The sequence below is a fragment of the Syngnathoides biaculeatus genome, chromosome 14 (genome assembly GCF_019802595.1).
Source record: "Syngnathoides biaculeatus isolate LvHL_M chromosome 14, ASM1980259v1, whole genome shotgun sequence".
Lineage (NCBI taxonomy): Eukaryota > Metazoa > Chordata > Actinopteri > Syngnathiformes > Syngnathidae > Syngnathoides > Syngnathoides biaculeatus.
The window spans coordinates 3186266-3207033 of NC_084653.1; the positions used below are offsets into that span (position 1 = coordinate 3186266).

At 41.3% G+C, this 20768-nt stretch overlaps 1 protein-coding gene and 1 pseudogene across 7 annotated transcripts in view; one reads left to right on the plus strand and one right to left on the minus strand.

Annotated features, from left to right (window-relative positions):
* The window catches only part of gli2a (GLI family zinc finger 2a), a 119019-nt gene that overhangs the window by 23288 nt on the left and 74963 nt on the right, over positions 1 to 20768 (plus strand). The gene's annotated exons all lie outside the window — the stretch shown is intronic.
* Positions 3936 to 4054, minus strand: LOC133512777 (5S ribosomal RNA; annotated as a pseudogene).

Here is a 20768-nt window from a genome sequence, read left to right on the forward strand (position 1 = left end):
CAAACTAGCGATACGTTATAACATTCCAAGAACATATAACATTCTTTTCGCAGTCACTCACATTTGAAAAATAAAGTTGCGGGTGTGTGTTTGTAATTATGAGTGTACCCCTTTAAGAGCGGAGGGAGGCGGTGTCAGGTAAACTAGGAAATAGAAGTAGGCTGAGCAGCAGAGACCGTGTGCTTCCATGTTTTAAAAAGTAAAGATGTCAGACTGTGGTTCACTGCGCTGGATCGGTTTTCATGTGCGCTGAGAGTGTCCAATTGGGCAGCACCACAGCTTAGAGGGAACATTGGGCAAGACTACACAAAATAAGCAACGTCTTTCAATATTTATGTGTTTCTACTCGTAATTTTTTTTTTTTCGTGCTCGACTCTGTGGATTTGTGAGTACGATGGCTGTTAAATCATAGTGACTGCATAGAGGAAGCATGGCGGGTCAAAGTTACAAAGTAGACATAACCAAAAGATGAGAGCTCTTGTTTTCATGAGCAAATATTTGAAAAATACTGTGCTTAACAAGGTCGCAAAACCTTGGTCACGCTTCTGAGGTACCGGTGATGTAAATTACTCTATGCTACTAGTGGACCCACCTTGGAGACTTTGAAAACCCTGAGAAAGACACAGATGCTTCATCTAAGGGCCACTGCAGGAGCAAATCATTCATACTAGCCTAAAGTTGACTTAAACGCGAAAAAGTAGAACATTAGATTGTCCTTAAATATTTGCTCTGCTTTTGTTGTTATGTAGTTTATTCATTACATGATCCAGATTTTAAGCATGCATGTGCAAATAACAGAGCAAATGTGTACTCATCAATAATTCCTATTAGGATGACAAACATTCTTCTTAAAGGGGCAGTATTAATTTAGGTTAGTTGTGTTTAGAAATATCAACTCCAAACCTCAGAGATTACATTAAAGTCTACAAAGTTAAAAATGAAACCCAAAAAGAACCCAAACAAGCAGAAACATTCAAAGATTTTAATCCATCCATTTTCAACACAACTTATCCTGGTGAGGGTCACTTTAGAGCAGAGGAGTGTAATGCGTCAATCAAGATCGATCAGTTGATTGGCGAGGCTGTTTTGGTCAGTTGCGTGACCGCATGCCAGAAAAAAAAGACATCAGCCCATCATCCATCTCATCACTTGATTCAGGGATGGCCAATACGTCGCTTTTGCGCGTCACCTGACTGATAGTCAGTATGTTCAATCCTGGTCTCTCTTGACATTTGTCGCTGCGCATGTGCATGTAAAAGGTGCGTTCAAGCAAGTTGGCCTCCTATTTGCCGTTTGTCACTTGGTTTCTCCATGGCAGTTGCAGCGTAAGCACCCCCTCCCCCATAAAAAAAAAAAAAAAAACTGTGGGCACCCCTGCATTAGAGCATATCCTAGCAGATTTCAGGCAAAAGGCAGCCCACACCCTGGGCATATATAGATAAACATTTGGAAACACATTCACACATTTGTGGGTTTTAATAATCTTACCCAGGTTTGGACAGGGAGTATAAGACAGTAAAAGACACCTTATGCATTTATTTTAAAGTTCTTTTAGCAGCAACTATGTCTTGATTGTATGCATTTTATCTGCTATTTTACCTCATACATAAATTATTTTTATTCTATTTTATTTGCTGAAGCACCTTGTGCAGAAGCACTCGTTACTTTGTTGTATGCACAGTCATATAATGACAAAGGCTTTTGATTGATTGATTTGATTGAAGAAGGAATGGGAGAGGATCCCTGAATCTGTTGTGAAAACTTGTTGCATCATTCCCGAAAAGACGCTTGACTATATTAGCTCAAAAGAAATATTAATCTTCAGTGCGTGTCCACTGTGAGCAATGTTCCCTCTAATTTTTCATCAGTCTGAGCATACAGACAAAATCCCTGAGCACACTGAGGACCACTGTGAGCAACATCAGAAGTGCTCATTGTGGCCACACGCCAGTATCACACATCATCATAGAAAGTTCCATGGTTTATAAAAATAATCAAATTACAACAGCAATTTCCATTAGTTTAGTTTTAATGTAACTCATTTGGCCAACTTATACAGTTTTATAGCTGACACCATTTTCCTCCCTGAATTTGATATATTTGACCAGCATTTTGTGTCCTGTTCTGTCTGTGCTCCCATCTACTATAAGGGTATGCCAGGTTGCATTTTTAAACTTACGCCTCGTCTCATTCTGCACTATCTCATTAATTGAAATCACAAATTCAAAGTATTTGCTTCGCCAGCTTTCTGATATACTCACATACAGTGAAGAAAATGAGTAGTTGAAAACCCTGCTATATTACATGTTCACCCACTTAGAAATCATGGAAGGGTCTGAAATTTTCATCGTATGTGCATGTCCATTGTCAGAGAGATAATTTAAAAAGAAAAATCCTGAAATCACAATATATGATTTTTTTAACGATTTATTTGTGTGTTACACCATACATTGTGTGAACACCTGAGAAAACCAATGTTATTCCAATTACAAAGGTCAAACGTTTCCTGTAGTTGTTCACCAGGTTTGCACACACTGCAGGAGGGATTTTGGCCCATTCTTCCACACAGATCTTTTGATCAGACAGGTTTCTGGGCTCCAAAGATTTTCCAATATATTTAGGACTGGAGACTGGCGAGGCCACGCCAGAACCTTGATATACTTCTTACAGAGCCACTCCTTAGTTTTCCTGGCTCTGTGCTTCGGTCATTGTCATGTTGAAAGACCCAGTCACGACCCATCTTCAATGCTCTGACAGAGGGAAAGAGTTTGTTCCCCAAAATGTCACAATACATGGCTCCGGTCACCCTCTCCTTAATACAGTGCAGTCATCCTGGTCCCATGTGCAGAAAAACGCCCCCAAAGCATGATGTTACCACCCCCATGCTTCACAGTAGGGATGGTGTTCTTGGGATGGAACTCATCATTCGTCTTCCTCCAAACACGGTTCGTGGAATAATGACCATAAAGTTCAATTTTGGTCTCATCTGACCACAAAACCTGCTCCCATGGCTCCTCTGTATCATCCAAATGGTCATTGACAAACTTAAGACGGGCCTTGACATGTGCTGGTCTAAGCAGGGGAACCTTCCGTGCCATGCATGATTTCAAACCATGACATCTTAGTGTTACCAACAGTCACCTTGGAAACGGTGATCCGAGCTCGTTTCAGGTCATTGACCAAGTCCTGTTGTGTAGTCCTGGGCTGATTCCTCACCTTTTTAAAGATCATTAAGACCCCAGAAGGTGATATCTTGCATGGAGCTCCACTCTGATTGAGATTGACCGTCATGTTAAGCCTCTTCCATTTTCTAATGATTGCTCCACCAATGGACCTTTTTTCACCAAGCTGCTTGGCAATTTCTCCGTAGCCCTTTCCAATCGTTTGGAGTTGTACAATTTTGTCTTTGGTGTCTTTGAACAGCTCTTTGGTCTTGGCCATGTTACCGATACCGTTACTGATAGTATGGGATGGACAGGTGTCTTTATGCAGCTAATGACCTCACACAGGTGCATCTGATTCCGAATAATACATGGAGTGGGGGTGGACTTTTAAAGGCGGACTCACAGGTCTTTGAGCGTCAGAATTCTACTTATTTGCAGCTGTATCACAGAAATCGTTAAAAAATCATACATTGTGTTTCTGTATTTTTCTTTTTAGATTATATCTCTCACAGTGAACATGCACCTACGGTGAAAATTTCAGACACCTCCATGATTTCTAAGTGGGAGAACTATAGCAGGTGTTCAAATAATTATTTTCTTCACTGTACTTTGCCATGTGACCGTGGATTTGTTGACAGCGTTCTTTTTTTTCGGCCTGTCCCGTTAGGAGTCGCCACAGCGTATCATCTTAGATATAGATATTTGTTTTGGCACAGTTTTACGCCAGATGCCCTTCTTGATCCAACCCCTCCGCATTTAGCCGGGGAGAGAAGCTTACAGCACCTGATATTCCCAGGCAGTCTCCCATCCAAGTACTAACCAGGGCCAAACTCGCTTAGCTTCTGAGATCTGACAAGATCAGGTGTTCTCAAGGTAGCATGGTCGTAAACGTTGAACTGACAGCATTGATGCATTCATTTTAATGCCAAGTAAAATATTGTCTATGAGAACTTTAACTTGCCCAGGTCAGATTTTGTCACGACCCATCGATACGTAGGTAGGACCCAAATGCAAGAGTCGGGAGACGCAGAGGTAATTCGGGAAACACGTTTATTGTTCCACGGTCAGGGATCGGGCAGGCAGTCAGGTGCAGCAGCGGTAGTCAGGACGTCGGGCGAAGAGAGTAGGTCCGCGGGCAGGCAGGAGTCGGTACATGGGAGATCCATGGGGGAAGGCAGGAGTGTCAAGGGAGTCAGGCTTACGGGGTCGGTCGGAGAACAGTTGGAGGTCGGTACACACAGGTTGTCGATCAGAGATGTGGGAGTGCAGAAACGGGGCATGAGTTGCAATGATCTGGCACCGGACCAGTCGTCCCAATGGTCCTATATACACCGGGGCCAATCAGCCAGCATGAGGCGCAGGTGTGTGCCTCCCAATCAGCGCGGCTGCACGGGAACCTGCACAGCCAGGGCTGGACCGGCAGGACCATGACAGATTTTAATGTGTGTTTGTGTGACAGCTAGTTCTTTTTCTCCCGGTCGTTTGCGCTCTCTCGCAATAATGTCCCAATCCTTTCTCCCATCTTGAGTTGAGTAATTCCAATCGCATTCAAATGACTTTTCTAGTGAATGTGTTGCTTTAGGTAGTCCAGCTTCCATTGACAACTTTAGGATCACTCCATGTTAGGCAGAGCACTTTTTCTCCCTTAAAAAAGAAAAGATCTCACCCAGTTTCACCGCTTGTTCATCTATCTGCACATACTCCTACAGCCATTTCATCTTCAAAGAACAGCAGTCCTTTTTTACTTTGGTTTGGGGATCCAACGCATCAAATTCACTACGTGCTTGTTTCAGCATGATATGGGGTTAGCATTAGCATTACTGAACTCCACTGCACTGTTATTGTTATGGAGTGTGTACAAGCACAGCACTTGCACATGTACCGTCAATGCCGTGATTAGTTACGTCGCGTATTTGCATCATATCGTATGATTGGCTGGACAGCTGTCACTCACTGAATTACACAGCAAAATGATACAGGAAAAAACGTTATATATTTGAAATTCATTTGGAATGCGTTCACTGCTCCGGATAGGTTTTGTTGTGCACTGAGTGTGCGAGAAGTGCGCAATAACGCAGCTGCGCATCTTAGAGGGAACATTGACTGTGAGAGACATAATCTAAAAATAAAAATCTGGAAATCACAATGTATGAATATTTTAAAACTTATTCGCATGTTATTACTGCAAATAAGTATTTGAACATCTGCCGATCAGCAAAGAATCTGGCCCTCAAACCTGTCAATCTGATTTAACAGCCAACCTACACTCCACTGATTATTCTAAATTAGAAACACCTGTTTGATATCTTTAGGTATATAAAGACACTTGTCCATACCACACAATCGGTAAGACACCAACTATTTACATGGCTTGCATCAAAGAGTGTCACGGTTTGCAGGGTTCGCTCCTAAAAGTCCTTAAAAAGCCGCCAAAACCGGTCAAGCTCCTAAAAAGGCCTTGAATTAAAAAAAATCAAAGGGAGGACCTCTACTGCCAAAATTCTCCCTAAAAAAATTTTTTTATTTAAAAAAAAAAATAGCGATCCGTCTGGCGTCCAAAACAGCCAGAAATTGTCAACGGAAGTCACTGTGTTGACAACTAGTCGCCATCTTGTCGAAATTCCATTGTTTGTTTCCGTGAGTAGGCATTTCACTTCGTCTTCTTTACGACGTAGCGTAGTTCTTTCATCGATCCAACTTGTATCACGGGGAAGTGCATTTTTCCAAGAAGCTTGGGTTGAAAGTAAGGAATTTGGGAGCAGGGTTCGTCGAGATCCAAAAGATCGGCACATGTTTTACTGCCATCTGTGCAAGCAGAGTTACCAGCTTGAAAAGATGGGCGTCAAAGCGCTGGAGTTGTACCGGAAAAACAGGAAACACGCTGATTTGGCGAAGACTCTTTCATCTTCCGTTGGTATGAATCTGTTTCTAAAATATCAAGATAGTGAAGCATCAACTTCAGGCAGTGGTACTAGCAGTGCATGCGCACCTACAGTTTTCCAGCAATCGACTTCAACCAGCCAGAAGTCGGGCTTTATGAACGTAGTTCAATACACAAAGACGGACTCGTTAAAGGCAGAGATCGTGTGGACTGAATGATCTGAAGCCATTACAGTTACAAATCTTGTGAAAATAATTCGAAAGCAGTCATGTTCCCAGACAGTGAAATTGCTAAAAACTACCACTGTGGGGAAAGGAAGACTTCGTACCTGGCTACATTTGGCATCGCTGCCCACTTTTCCTCTCTACTGCCTCAAAGCCAAAAAAGCAAGAATAGAGACTGACATATCTACGCTTATTGAGAAGGCTGACAGGCTGTGTGAGCAGGCAGGAGAAAAGAGGAAGCTGAGGTTTATCACCGAGGCCAATGCACTCAGAGGCAGAGCAAAGGACAAGAAAGCCACTTTGGCACCTCTGCAGCAACAAATAGAGGAAGCACTGGGTAGGCTCAAGGAGCTAGAGTAGGGGTGCTGAGACAGACATCAGTAGAAGACATTTGAATATATAGTTGCAATTGTACTTAGAATCTGTTTTTCTGTAGACTGTTATGTGAAGACATTGACAATGGTCATATCAATGAGAACTGCCACAAGGGGCGACAGTTGATCACTGTCACGGGTACTGAGGTACTGGAACATTTGATGAACCAAGAACGGTTGATGGCACCATTGGGTGAGTCTTTTTTCCCTACTCTTGATTTCCCACGATGGCCCTAAATTTTTCGTGTCGGCCCTAAATTTTTTCCGTGTTAGCCCTAAATTTTTCGTGTCAGCCCCTAAGAATGCCCCTAAAAAGCCTTTAAATTTTTTGGGTCAGACTGAGTATGAACCCTGGGTTGGGTTTAAGAACACGAGGAAGGCAAGGCAAGGCGTGAAGGACCCAAGCGCAGGGAAGCAAGGAGGCAAGGCAGAAATCCAAGCGTCTCAACAAAATGGTGTGTAATCCCAAAAGAAGGCAAACAAGGCACATGGGTAAAAAACAGACTAACCAAAGGAACAAAGAGATCCTTAACTGAATAAAAAACAAGAAAAAACTAGACACAAACAAACATGAACAGAGACATGGACAACCAATAGACCAACAAGAGGTGAAAAAGACTCGGGATCTCAATACACACAGAGTGATTAGACAACGAGGAACACTTGGACAAGACACGAGTGGCTAAAAGGAGCTTTTTTTATTTTTTATTAATTGGTCAAAACAAGGGAGGAGTTTCACGAGAACACGTGGAGACAAATAACAAACAATACATGGAACACGAGAAACATGTAAAAACTACCAAAACACAGACCACGACAAAGTTGTAGAATTGTAGACCTTCACAAGGCTGGAAATGACTCCAGGCTAATTGCCAAGCTGCTTTGTTAAAAAAAAAAAAAAAGATTAACTCTTAGAAAAAATGGAAGCTAAACATGACTGTCAAATTCCCTCTGACTGGTGCTCCAAGTAAGATCTCACTTCGTGTCATTTCAATGATCCTAAGAAAGGTAAGGAATTACCCCAAAATTATATGGGAGGAGCTGGTCGATTACCTGAAGAGAGCTGGCACCACTGCTTCCAAGGTTTTGTGGGTAATACATTAGTCCAACTGAGATTGACCGTCATGTTTAGCTTCTTCCATTTTCTAATGATTGATCTGAGAGTGGACTTTTTTTCACCAAGCTGCTTGGCAATTTCCCCGTAGCCCTTTCCAGCCGTGTGGCGTTGTACAATTTTGTCTCTTTGGTCTTTGGACACGTCTTTGGTCTTGGCCATGTTACAAGTTTGAGTCTTACTGAACGTATGTGGTGGACAGATGTCTTTATGCAGCTAACAAACTTACACAGGTACATCTGATTCAGGATAATACTTGGAGTAGAGGTGAACGTTTAAAGGTGGACTAACGGGTCTTTGAGGTTCAGAATTCTATCTGATAGAAAGGTGTTCAAATACTTATTTGCAGCTGTATCACACAAATAAATCGTTAAAAATCATACATTGGGATTTATGGATTTTTCTTTTTCGATTATCTCCCTCACAGTGGACATGCACCTACAATGAAAATTTCAGCCCCCTCCATGATTTCTAAGTGGGAGAACTTATAGCAGAGAGTTCAATTACTCGTTTTCTTCACTGTACATGGCGGAGTCCAGCATGCTTTCGTGGAGCATTTTGTATTTAACTTGTAATATATATTCATATATACTTATATCCTCTACATGGCTAAACAAAAATGTTTGTGGGGGATAGGAGAGGAAAAAGAGAGCTTTGAGTTGCAAATACAAAAGTACAGGTTAGCGACTTGAGATAAGAGTCAAACTGCTTTCTCTAAGCCTAGTTAATGGTTCTAAATGGGGCCCCACATTCAATGGGACAGCCTGCTTCTTTTTGATAGCTACAGGGCTTGTTTCCAAAAGCTGCAACCTGACTCCAAAGACCAAATATTTACAAGCCTGCATTAACCTGAGTCTTAAGAACAGAACAGTGAAAGATCAAACCATTTCTATAGGGAAACCTGTGAAAAACATGTGTATAAGTCCGTACTTGACAAGAAATCATCATCATCATCACATATACTCCTAGGTGCTGTGGTATTCATCAATGACTTCTGTTTCAATTATAGCTTTTTTGTCTTTGTTTCACGCTTGTATATTCTGTCCGTACTAGGCCAATAGAGCAAACTGATCAATTTTTAGCTGCCGAAACAGTGAGTATATATGAATACTTGTAGAGGTTTGCCCACTTAAAGTACTGATGTGATTTAGTGTTGTAACCTGTTGCAGTATCTGCATTGTTACTCAGAGCTGTTGTGTATCTGGGGGTGAGTACTACTGGGATGCACCAAGATGCAACATTCAGCACACCATCTTCCTTTTCCTTCAACAACATGAGCATTGATTGTATATGCTTCTCGTTCTGAGTGTAAATCTGGTGCAGACGGATGAAGAGAAGTCTTGTATCATGACCACTGATTGAAGTGGAGTGTTAATCACGGCTATCGTGGCTGCATTTCAGATGCAGCTCTGGTGCTTAGCTGTGTTTCTCTGGAGGGCGCTCTGGAGCAAGTCACAGCCCCCTGGGCAGAGAAAAATGTCTCGGAGAAGGAAAAAAATACCCTAAACCCTCCTCCCCACGCCTTGCTCTATTCAAGGGCCTACTCCAAAGGGACAGCCACTAATCTTCCTGAGAAAGAGAGTTCTGCCTTTCTTTCTATGCTTCTAAATGTGGCTCTTTTGCGGCTGTGGTTTTCACAGACTGCGTGAGAGGTAGAGGAATGGATAAGGGCTCAGAGGTCGGCGTTATGCAGAGTTGACCGCATGCGTGCCAGACCCCTTTGCCCTCTTTGATTTTAACTTCTTGGCTCTGAAACGTAGTTGAAAGAATCAGTAAATTCCTCTTCTAATGCAAAAGGGTTCACTGAAAAAAAGGAAGGGAAAGTAATTGTTTCAAATGTTCGGGCCACACATCACCTGGGGGAATTATTTTTGAGGCCAAGACAAAAAAAAAAAAAAAATGTCCACTGACACAGCTGCATACAACTTCCTTGGCTTCTAAAGACACTAAGCATTTGAGGTTTTTGATTTTGGAGCTTTATATTATAATTCTCAGGGAAAATCAGGTGTCATCTCTTATAACTTTTCCTAATGGATCATAGTTGTCCTACACCTGCATAGTATCACCAATTCAGTTCCATTCTAAAAGGACATATCTCAAGAAAGACTGATATTGTTTCTCACTTGCAATGTCTTTCTTTGTCGGAATACTGTGCATTATATTCACTAACCTTTATTTATTAAATCAGTTTCTGCTTGTATTTGTTGGTGATCTGCTCATGTGTAGCCACACACCTCACAAATCAATTCATTATTTGAATGGAGCAATTTGTTCTCCATGGAGTATTGCTAATTAGTCACTAGATCTTTGCCCAAAATCCCCCAATATTATTCTTTTTCTTTTTTTTTTGTGAAAGATATTTAAATTTAAAATCCTGAAAACAAATACAAGTTTGTGTGTTTTGGGTGAATTAATGTTATAATGTTATCCCTTGAGTCTCACAATTTCTTTTTTTTTTTTAACAATCCCTCCTAGTATGTAAAGTATAATCCATGTCTCTGCTATATTGCAAGTTCTCCCACTTACAAATCATGACATTTTCATTGTAGGTGCATATCCACTGTGAGAGAGATAATCATAAAAGAAACATCCACAAATCACAATGTATGATTATTTAACAGTTCATTTGTATGATATAGCTGCATATAACCATTTGAACACGTCTATAAGCTAGAATTCTGACCCTCAAAGACCTGTTAGTCCGCCTTTAAATGTCCACCTCCACTCCATGTATTATCCTGAATCAGTTGCACCTCTGTGAGGTTGTGAGCCGCATAAAGACACCTGTACAGCCCATACAATAAGTAAGACTCAAACTTGTAACATGGCCAAGACCAAAGAGCTGTCCAAAGACACCAGAGACAAAATTGGACAACTCCACATAGCTGGAAAGGGCTACAGAGAAATTGCCAAGCAGCTTGATGAAAAAAGGTCCACTGTTGGAGCAATCATTAGAAAATGGAAGAAGCTAAACATGATGGTCAATCAGCCCAAGACTACACAACAGGACTTGGTCAATGATGACCTGAAAAGAGCTGGGACCACCGTTTCCAAGGTGACTGTTGGTAATACACTCAGACATCATGGTTTGAAATCATGAATGGCACGGAAGGTTCGCCTGCTAAAACCAGCACATGTCAAGGCCCTTCTTAAGTTTGCCAATGACCATTTGGATGAAACAGAGGAGTCGGGGGAGAAGGTTTTGCAGTCAGATGAGACCAAAATGGAACTTTTTCATCATAATTCCATGAACCATGTTTGGAGGAAGACAAATAATGAGTTCCATCCCAAGAACACCATCGCTACTGTGAAACATGGGGGTTGTACCATCATGCTTTGGGGGTGTTTTTCTGCACATGGGACAGGACGACTACACTGTATTAACGAGAGGATGGCCGCGGCCATATAATCAGCCCAGGACTACACGACAGGATTTGGTCAATGACCAAAAACACACATTAATTGGTGACTCCAAATTGCCCTTATGTCATGTACTGCCCTGCAGGATGCCATATAATATGTCATATAATATACACAAACACTCTCCTTGGAAATACAAAGGTATGATTATACATGCTCTCTGAGGTGCATACTTTTGAATTTTGATTTACTCCTAAATGATCCCAGAGTAACATCAGACGGGATTTTTCTCATGGGTGAGTGAGCTCCCTCACAGTGTGCAGCAATGTGGTTCATTCTTTTTCCCATTAATATTTCTACAAGGGTGGACCACAGCTATGTTTCCAGGCGAGGGCAGAGGAGTGTGGGTGGTGGGGGTGAAGAGCCTGACCACATACTGTCTGTCTCTTGATCAGCTCACCACTGCAGAACAGGGTCAGTTTACACAAGCACGTCGTGCCTGTGTCTACAGTTAGTACACATTTTTGTTTTCTTATGTCTCAACTCTTCAGAAGTTTATTTTGTTTGCAGGACTAAATCGAATTACCCGAGACTGAAGCTTAGGCTGCATCAGAGACCAGCTCGTGATGGACAAGTTCACATGAAATCATTTTTACAATTTGTTCCTGTCAAATACATTGTTGTTGCGCTGAGGGGACACCTAAGAGGAGGAAAAAAGATGGGCACTTTTTCATGCTCCAGTGGTGGGCAATAGCGATACTACTCGTTCAACTACATTTCTCCTTACTGTGACTTTTTAAAGATCAAATCAACTTTTAAGACTTAATCTACTTTCCTAGTCGCAGTGCAGGAAAGTAGCATTTGCAGACACTCCATTTCCCCCACAGTTGTAAATAAATTTTTGAAGCCCGCCGTCGACACCACCGCAGAGTGGAAACATACAGATGAATGGCAAAGCTGTGTACATTTCTGCAATTCCCATGGGCTGTACTATACCTCAGCAAACTACTGCTTCTTCTTAAGTCCTCACAGTCCTTGTCTACACTCCAGTGTTGTTACTGTTGGACTCCCCCAAATACGTCTATGAGGACACTGAGACTCTTAGACAACACAATAAATGGAACTTCGTGACCGCTGAGTAACAAAGTTTTACAATTTTGAAATCAGTGTAATGTAGCCCTAAAACAAGGATATTTGATAACCTATACCACAGTTGAAGATACATCTCTCTATAAGAAAGCACAACTATGTGCGTTCTTCTAGTCAATCAACTAAGAAATGTAATGATATTTCATATATTTGATTACTATTATTTCATATAATTGACCCCTCTGTACAGGGCACTTAACCACGCCTCCTGAAGTGACGTCACGCCACGTGCGCTGACGTCAGACAAACAATTAGCAAAAATATCGCCGCAGCAAGAAAAGAATAGAGCGAAACTGTCCGATTTACCGGCTGATTTCTCACTCGCATTCTTACCTAACAGTGAAATATCGTTGAAAAGCAGACAGCAGGGCTTCAAGTATTTCAGCGAGCGGTATTTCAATGGTATTTACATGCATATCGAAGGAGAAACCAATGATATTGGCGCGAGATCTTTCCAGAGTCAGAGGAAGACCGAGAAGCCACATAATATAATATATTATAACCCAAAGACGAATTCGTCATTGACAGTTTCCTATTTTCGTGTTACATATCACACTTGTGTGCAGAATCTGTATATGTATCTGTATAGCCGTATGAAGGAAAAGAAGGCGAGGCTTGATTTACGAGTTGTTTCTCTCGTTTTCTTTGTGTAACGTCACGCGCTCCCCTCAATAATTATTCTCTAATTAGTGCCGAACCTATGTAAGTCCCGACCGAGTACGACAATCACTACTTTAGTGTCCTCAAACATCCTTCCTTCAGTCTTGGTGTCTCGGTGCACGTCGAAGGCTTTTAGGACTGCTAGTCCGGTTTAGCTTAGCTCACCGCCGAACAGAGACACGTTTGTGCAGTCAGATCATCGCAAAATATCACTCAACACAGATCAAGTGTGTCAATCATTTACACGTAGCTATATTATGCAAGCGAAGAACTGCTAATTCATTTATATGAGACATGTATTGAAAATCAAATATAGGACTTACCTTCGTGCAAACATATCTGTTCCGGTTGATGGATTCATTTTTATCCATCAAAGACATTTTTCGTACTCGGTCTTCTGTTCCGGTTGATTTTAGATGAATTCAGTTGATGATGCGGTCTTCCACAAAGTTTGATCCATCAAAGACATTTTTCGTACTGAGTCTTCGGTTTTGGAAAGGGAACGAATTGAACTCCACCAACTAGCCTTTCAGGATACCTGTCGTCACTATTATAAAGTCCATGACTACACCTCTTAGCCATATCTATTGTTAAAGAACCCAAATACGCGATAAAATGCCAACAGAAGCTATACTGGACCATCCAGCGTTGTCTGAGAAAACTGCGGGTCCAAAAAGGGGGTGTGGTTTATGCAGATCTCTGGCCTCTGATTGGTCAGTGACGCGGATTGCGCAATTTCTACGGAGGGGTCAATTATAAGGCCAATGACTTCAATGGGAGGAGGGAGAGTGTAAAAACTCCTAAAATCATAATCGATAGTTAAAATATTAAATATGTGAAAAGTTCCCTTTAGAGGGCTAAAATGCAACTTTGTGATACAGGTGAAAATTGCATTATCTGCAATGCATGTATTTTGGAAAGGCAAGTTGGAAATTATGAAGAGAAAGAAGTAGCATAAGCTTTATTCATACAATTGTTGTGTTTGTCAAAGTAATTTTGTAAAGAATTTGGCCCATCTGAGTTTCCCATGAAACAAAGGGGAAGGGGTGACTGAGAGGGTGGGATTGTTTACATATGAAGAATTTTTCAGTAATTCCCAGGAAAAGCAGTAATTTGCATTGAAAGGTTTTACTGTTTAATTTCTCTATTGTGTTGGGGATATCCCCTAATTTTAGGTGAGGAAATTGCCTTAAACCCAAGCATAAAAGGCTCACAGAACCTTATTAAGACTTGGGCCTCATGTCACCTTTCCCCTTCTCCAGATCAAAATGTCATTCTTCTTAATGTGAACATTTGCTAGTCCATTAATAATTGTAGGGTGTTTCGGTGGTTGCAAGAACCATTTCAAAAGGTCAAACAAGACATATTGCTCAAAGTTTTTTTTGGCACTGGGATTAACCAGTGATGGGGAAGGGTTGAGACTGTTGTTTTAGAATATAGAGTTTGTCAAAACCGTCATCCAAAGGTCTCATGAAACTATCCATCATTTAATGAGCAAATATCGTATTGACCAAAGTGAAGAGGCCCTGTAGCTCAGTGGTTAGAGCACTGGTTTGATAAACCAGGGGTTGTGGGTTCGTATCCCACTGGGGCCTCCACTCCCTGAGAAGGGTTGCGTCAGGAAGGGCATCCGGCGTAAAAATTGTGCCAAACATATGTGCGTTCATCTGAGATGACACGCTGTGGCGACCCCGAAAGGGACAAGCTGAAAGAAACTTACTATCGTACTGACCAAAGTAAAACCTTTTTTTTAATAATTGGATGGGGCAGGTGTACCAATTCCATAATAACTGCAAAAAGAGATATGGTTTCATTGATCAGCCTTTTTATCTGGATTCCCACAAAATTCAAAAGATCTAGTTAGGCTCATGTGTTACTTCTCCACAAACATCTCCTTCATTGACAGCTTCTGTGTAGTTTTTGCCGAAACGTTTTTGCTTGTGCTTTCACAGTTGCTGGAGGTAATTCATCTTTAAACTCATTTATACATAGTCAGTTACAGGACATAAGTAAGAACAGGACAGTGCTTCATATTTATCATTTTCCACCTGCTCTGAAGCTGCCAAGCACAGAAAAAGACTTTGGTAAGATGGGGTCAGGTTACTTAAATCAATCAATTCAGAATACCTTCAGAATTGTGGTCCTTGTTTGCTTGCCAAACAGGTGAGGAAAAGGTCTTCCTGAACAAAGCATTTGTCCAATTAACATACAAGTGTGCTCTTTTTTCCTTTGCATAACCAATTTATGAAATGGGTCCATTATCATGGTGAAGTCAACTTTGTACAGTCATGTATGTGTGTATAATGGGGTAAGTGTGGGTGAGTTTGTGTAGCTGCACTTTTCTAATTTTATTTTTTTGCTTCCAATTGTATGAAGTAATCATTACTCATTACATTAGTACGACATTTTGTTTCAAATGCTGTTGGTCTGAAAATTGAGTTGTGTGAGTCCTGACATTGGCTCTGACCCCAAATCACGAGGGGCTTTAACATGAAAGGTTTGAGCGATATCTTACAAATTTAATCATATATTGTCTAACTCGGCATGACTACAAAAATTCAAAACAAGTGTATTAGTTTGCCAAGTCTATGAAGTTTGAAGGTGAACTTCTGAAGATATTTTTGCACACATTTTTGTGTGCAGATTCATTACACTTACACCATAACTTGGCACGGCACCATGTTGCTTTCTACCTACTATGAAGCCAGTGAAGTTTAAAACTGTTGCTGTGTAATAGACTCCACATTGCAGCCAATGAAGACCAGTCCTTGTTTAGCCAGTGGATACTTCCCAGCCTCCCACTCGGATATGGAGAACAAACAGTTTCCTTTTCTTTAGGATGACCCCCAGCAAAGATGATCAAGATTGATGCGCACAAACTTCTTTTCACACACATTGTATTCTGTTTTGAGTATTTTCCCTGTTTTGTTCTCTTCCCGAAAAAAAGAAAAAAAAGCCTTGTTAACGAGTCGAGGAAAAGGGGTGTGCTGACCTTGCACCAAGAATGTAGCCATAAGGCAATGAGGACACTCTTTGTGTGAACTGGCACCTTCTAGGTCAACTGTGTCTGAGGGGTTAAAGAACTCAGGGAAGGTGGAAAAAACTCTGCCCCCTGAGTTCCCATCATTTGAAGTTGACTTGGTTAGTGTTTTGGCCATAAACATCAAGGAAAAAGCTTTTAAGAATGTTCATCAGGAAGGGCATCCGGCGTAAAAATTGTCCCAAACATATATGTGCGTTCATCTGAGATGACACGCTGTGGTGACCCCGTAAGGGACAAGCCGAAAAAAACCACCAAAATGTTGAAATCGTGCAAAAAAAAAAAAAAAGGTATATGTCATGTGATGAGCATTATCATTGAAGTTCATCGTGGTGAGTAAATTTAGCTGGTCACATTTGAATTTCGTCAACACATTCACTGCAGATAATATCCCCAACTGATATCTGTTTTTCATAACTTTAAGTCAAACTGGCCAACAGTTAATTCTTACTCTTCCTCAAAATAAGTGTTAATTTCCTGTTCAAAATTAGAAAATTGCTTTCAACTATCAATGTGATGAGCTTATGATACCAACATCTTATTATTCTTCACAGTGAGGCCCACGTCCCACTGATGGAATAATGCTCACCAAGACATTTATTGACACCTTTTGCACTTCAATACATCCAGCACTCTCATGTCCAGTCCCAACCATTATGAAATGAGCCCAAGCTACTAATGCTTGGCATCATAAATAAGTGCTACAAAATTTACAAATTTAGATTATCATTTTAAAATAACTTTAGTGGCATGGTGGTGCACCTGTAGACCATTGGCCTCTCAGTTCTGAGGACCGGGGTTAAAATCTAATTAAGTAATCTAATAAAATTTTTGTTATTAAATGAAACATGGTTAACAGTAACTAGCTGTAATAGCATTTTAAATGAGTCAACACCAGCAAATTTAAATTTTATGAACAAATGTCGAACAGGGAAAATGGCATGTTATTGCATATTTTTAAGTAAGTATTTCAGTGTAAGGAAACTATACTCTGTGGATTTTAAATATTTTGAATATCTGTTTTTTTAGTTAAAGGTGACCTTAAGGTTATTATTTCAATCCTTTATAGATTTCCAAGATACAATAGAAGATTTATGGTGGATTTTTCAGAACTGCTGTCAGTTATTTGTACAGACTACAATTATTTGGTTATAACGGGAGACTCATAATGATAATAACATGGAAAAAAACATCCAAAGAACGTTCTGCCATACTAGACATATTTGACCTCTCTCAACATAATATATACTGTATATAGTAGAGGAGAGGAGAGGAGAGGAGAGGAGAAAAGATATCCATCCATCCATCCATTCATTTTCTCAGCCACTTATCCTCACGAGAGTCGTGAGAGTGCTGGAGCCTATCCCTGCTGTCAACGGGCAGGAGGCAAGGTACACCCTGAACTGGTTGCCAGTCAATCGCAGGGCTCATCTAGACGAACAGCTGCACTCACAATCACACCTAGGGGCAATTTAGAGTCTCCAATTAATGCATGCTATTGGGAGGTAGGAGGAAATCTGAGTGCCCGGAGAAATCCCACGCAGCCATGGGGAGAACATGCCAACTCCACACAGGTGAGTCCAGGATTGAACCCAGGACCTCAGAACTGTGAGGCCACCACTTTCCAGCTGATCCACCGTGCCGCCTATATATAAATTATTTTCACAACTTATTTTTCATTTTAATGTGACACATGGGTGGCATGGTGGAACAGTCTCCACTAGGATGAAGGGCAAAGTTTAAAAAAGGCCGACCACGATGTACGGATTAGAGACGCTGGCACTGAAGGAACAACAGCAAGCAGAACTTGAGGTAGCGGAAAGGAAGATGCTGAGGTTCTCGCTTGGTGTGAACAGGTTCGATAGGATTAGAAATGAGCTCATCAAAGGGACAGCTAAAGTTGGATGTTTTGGAGACACGGTTAGAGAGAGCAGACGTCAATGGTTTGGATATGTTCAGAGGCGAGAGAGTGAGTATGTTGGTTGGCAAAAGAGCGAGAGGAAGACCAAAGAAAAGGTTGATGGATGTTGTGAAGGAGGACATGAGGACAATGGGTGTTAAAGAAGAAGATGCACGAGATAGCCTTAGATGGAAAAAGATGACATGCTGTGGCGACCCCTAACGGGACAAGCCGAAAGGAAAAGAAGAAGAGGAAGAAGATCGCGGCACAGTGACGCATGTGACTGTTTGTCTCGATGTGCCCTGTGATTGGCTGGTAACCAGTTCATGTATCCCGCCTCCTACCCGTTGACAGCTGGGATAGGTTCCAGCACTCTCCGCGACCCTCGTGAGGATAAGCGGCAAAGAAAATGGATTGATGAATGTATGTGACACATGACCAGTACAGCTCATTTGAAAAAAACAACTGAAAAAGTGGTTGCTTCCCTGTGCACATGCTCTCAAAATTTCCAGTTTCAAAGTACAGTACTGACGATTGCCAACTGTCATTAGATTAGAGGTTGTGTTTCATATGCTGTGGTCTCAATTTTGAATGTAGTGCAGGCAGCTTGAACAAAGAGCCAACATAACAGATGACATTTTAATCGTGAAACCTCAACAAACACTTTCAGTAGTATAAAAATATATACGTATGTAGCTACTCACAACTGGTACAATACTGACTCATTAAAATGACCAACAGAAGGACCTGTTAGTACATGCTGAAAAGACACCAACCAGTTCATGGAATGAAACTAAGCAAGTTTGAGGCACGTATGCGCAAAGTGAGTTTGGGCACATTGCAAAAATGGGAGTGAATGTGTTCTTTTGCAGTACAGCACAATATAAAAGTGGATTATGAGGATAATTATGATGTGTATTAGAATCTTGTAGATAAAACACTGTACAATCACACTATGATACCATGGAATTTTTTTTGTTTTGTAATTCAATAATAGATAAACTATTTCAATGGACAAATAAGTCAGAGCTGCAAGGAATGCAAAGTTGTTGTCCTTTAACCATTGTTTCTATATACTCACATTAAGGTTGAAAGTCCTGGTTTGGTTTTAATTTCTCATTACAAATAAAACAGGTTTTTCATATTTTTGAGATTGGAGGTAAATTGAAAGAAGCAGCTGGTTACTAGTATGGTCTGAGCACAGCACAGCACGTGGCACCAACAGGAAAATGGAATGCCAGTTTTCTAGTATTTTCAGGGTAATGGCCCATCTGACGAACAAGTTTGTTTTCTGTAATCTCTCTCTCTCTCTCTCTCTCTCTCTCTCTCTCTCTCTCTCTCTCTCTCTCTCTCTCTCTATCTATCTCTCTATCTATCTCTCTATCTATCTATCATGACCAGAACACGAGGCTGAACCCAAAATGCTCCACTCAAGAGACCAGGTAGAGTTCAGGAAGCGTCTTTATTCAGTCTGAGGTCAAAACACAGGCAGGCAGTCCAAAAAAGCTGCAGGACCAAAATCAGCAGGCGTGAAGGTAGGGTCGTTAACGAGGCAGGGTTCAGAACACAGAGTAGTCAGGACGTAGGCAAAGGGTTGCGGGAATGTGACGTAGTAGCACAACGACCTGGCAAGACAACATTGGGAGCCACAAACACTTCTTGACATCTGAAATGAAAATGTGTCCATACACCCTCTAAAAATATATACCTGTGTGTGTGTGGATATAATATACACACACAAACAGTCACTCACATTTGAAAAATGTATGGGTGTGGTCAGTCATGCTCGCAGATATAAAGTTACGAGTGTGGTCCACCAGTCATGCCCGCAGATAAAGTTGTGGGTCTGATTAGGGATGGAATCTCAAGACCTTAGAATAATTTACTGGATTAATATAACATAACTGTAAATTAAAAATAAAATAAACTAATACATAAGTAAAATAGAAAAATATTACAAACTCAAGAATGATCATTTCCAATTTCAACAGATCTTAGTAGAACATGATCTTCTTTTCCTTTCGACTTGTCCCGATTAGAGGTCACCACAGCGTGTCATCTTTTTCCAGCTAAGCCTATCTCATGCATCTTCCTCTCTAACACCCACTGTCTTCATGTCCTCCCTCACAATATCCATCAACCTTTTCTTTGATCTTCCTCTCACTCTTTTGCCTGGAGGCTCCATTCTCAGCACCCTTCTACCAATATACTTACTCTCTTGTCCAAACCATCGAAGTCTGCTCTCTCTAACATTTTCTCCAAAACATCCAACTTTAGCTGTCCCTCTGATGAGCTCATTTGTAGTCCTATAAAACCTGCTCACTCCGAACGAGAACCTCAACATCTTCATTTCTGCTACCTCAACTTCTACTACCTTTTGTTTCTTCATTGCCACTGTCTCTAATCCGTACATTATAAACCTTGCCCTTCATCCAAGCAGAAGCTCCTCATAACACACCAGACACCATCCGCCAGCTGTTCCAACCCCACTTGGACTCGTTTCCTCAATTCCTTACCACACTCACCATTGCTCTGGATTGTTGACTCCAAGTATTTGAAGTCATCCAACCTTGCTATCTCTTCTCCCTGGAGCTTCACTCTTCCCCCACTACCTCTCTCATTCATGCACATATATTCTGTTTTACTTTGGCTAATCTTCATTCTTCTCCTTTCCAGCGTGTACCTCCATCTTTGTAACTCTTCCTCCACCTGTTCCCTGATTTCACTGCAGATCACAATATCATCTGCCAACATCATGGTCCAAGGGGATTCTCGTCTAGCCTCGTCTGTCAGAACTATCCATTAGTACCACAAACAAGAAGGGGCTCAGCGCAGAACCCTGATGCAGTCCCACCTCCACCTTAAATTCTTCTGACACACGTACGGCACATCTCACCGCTGT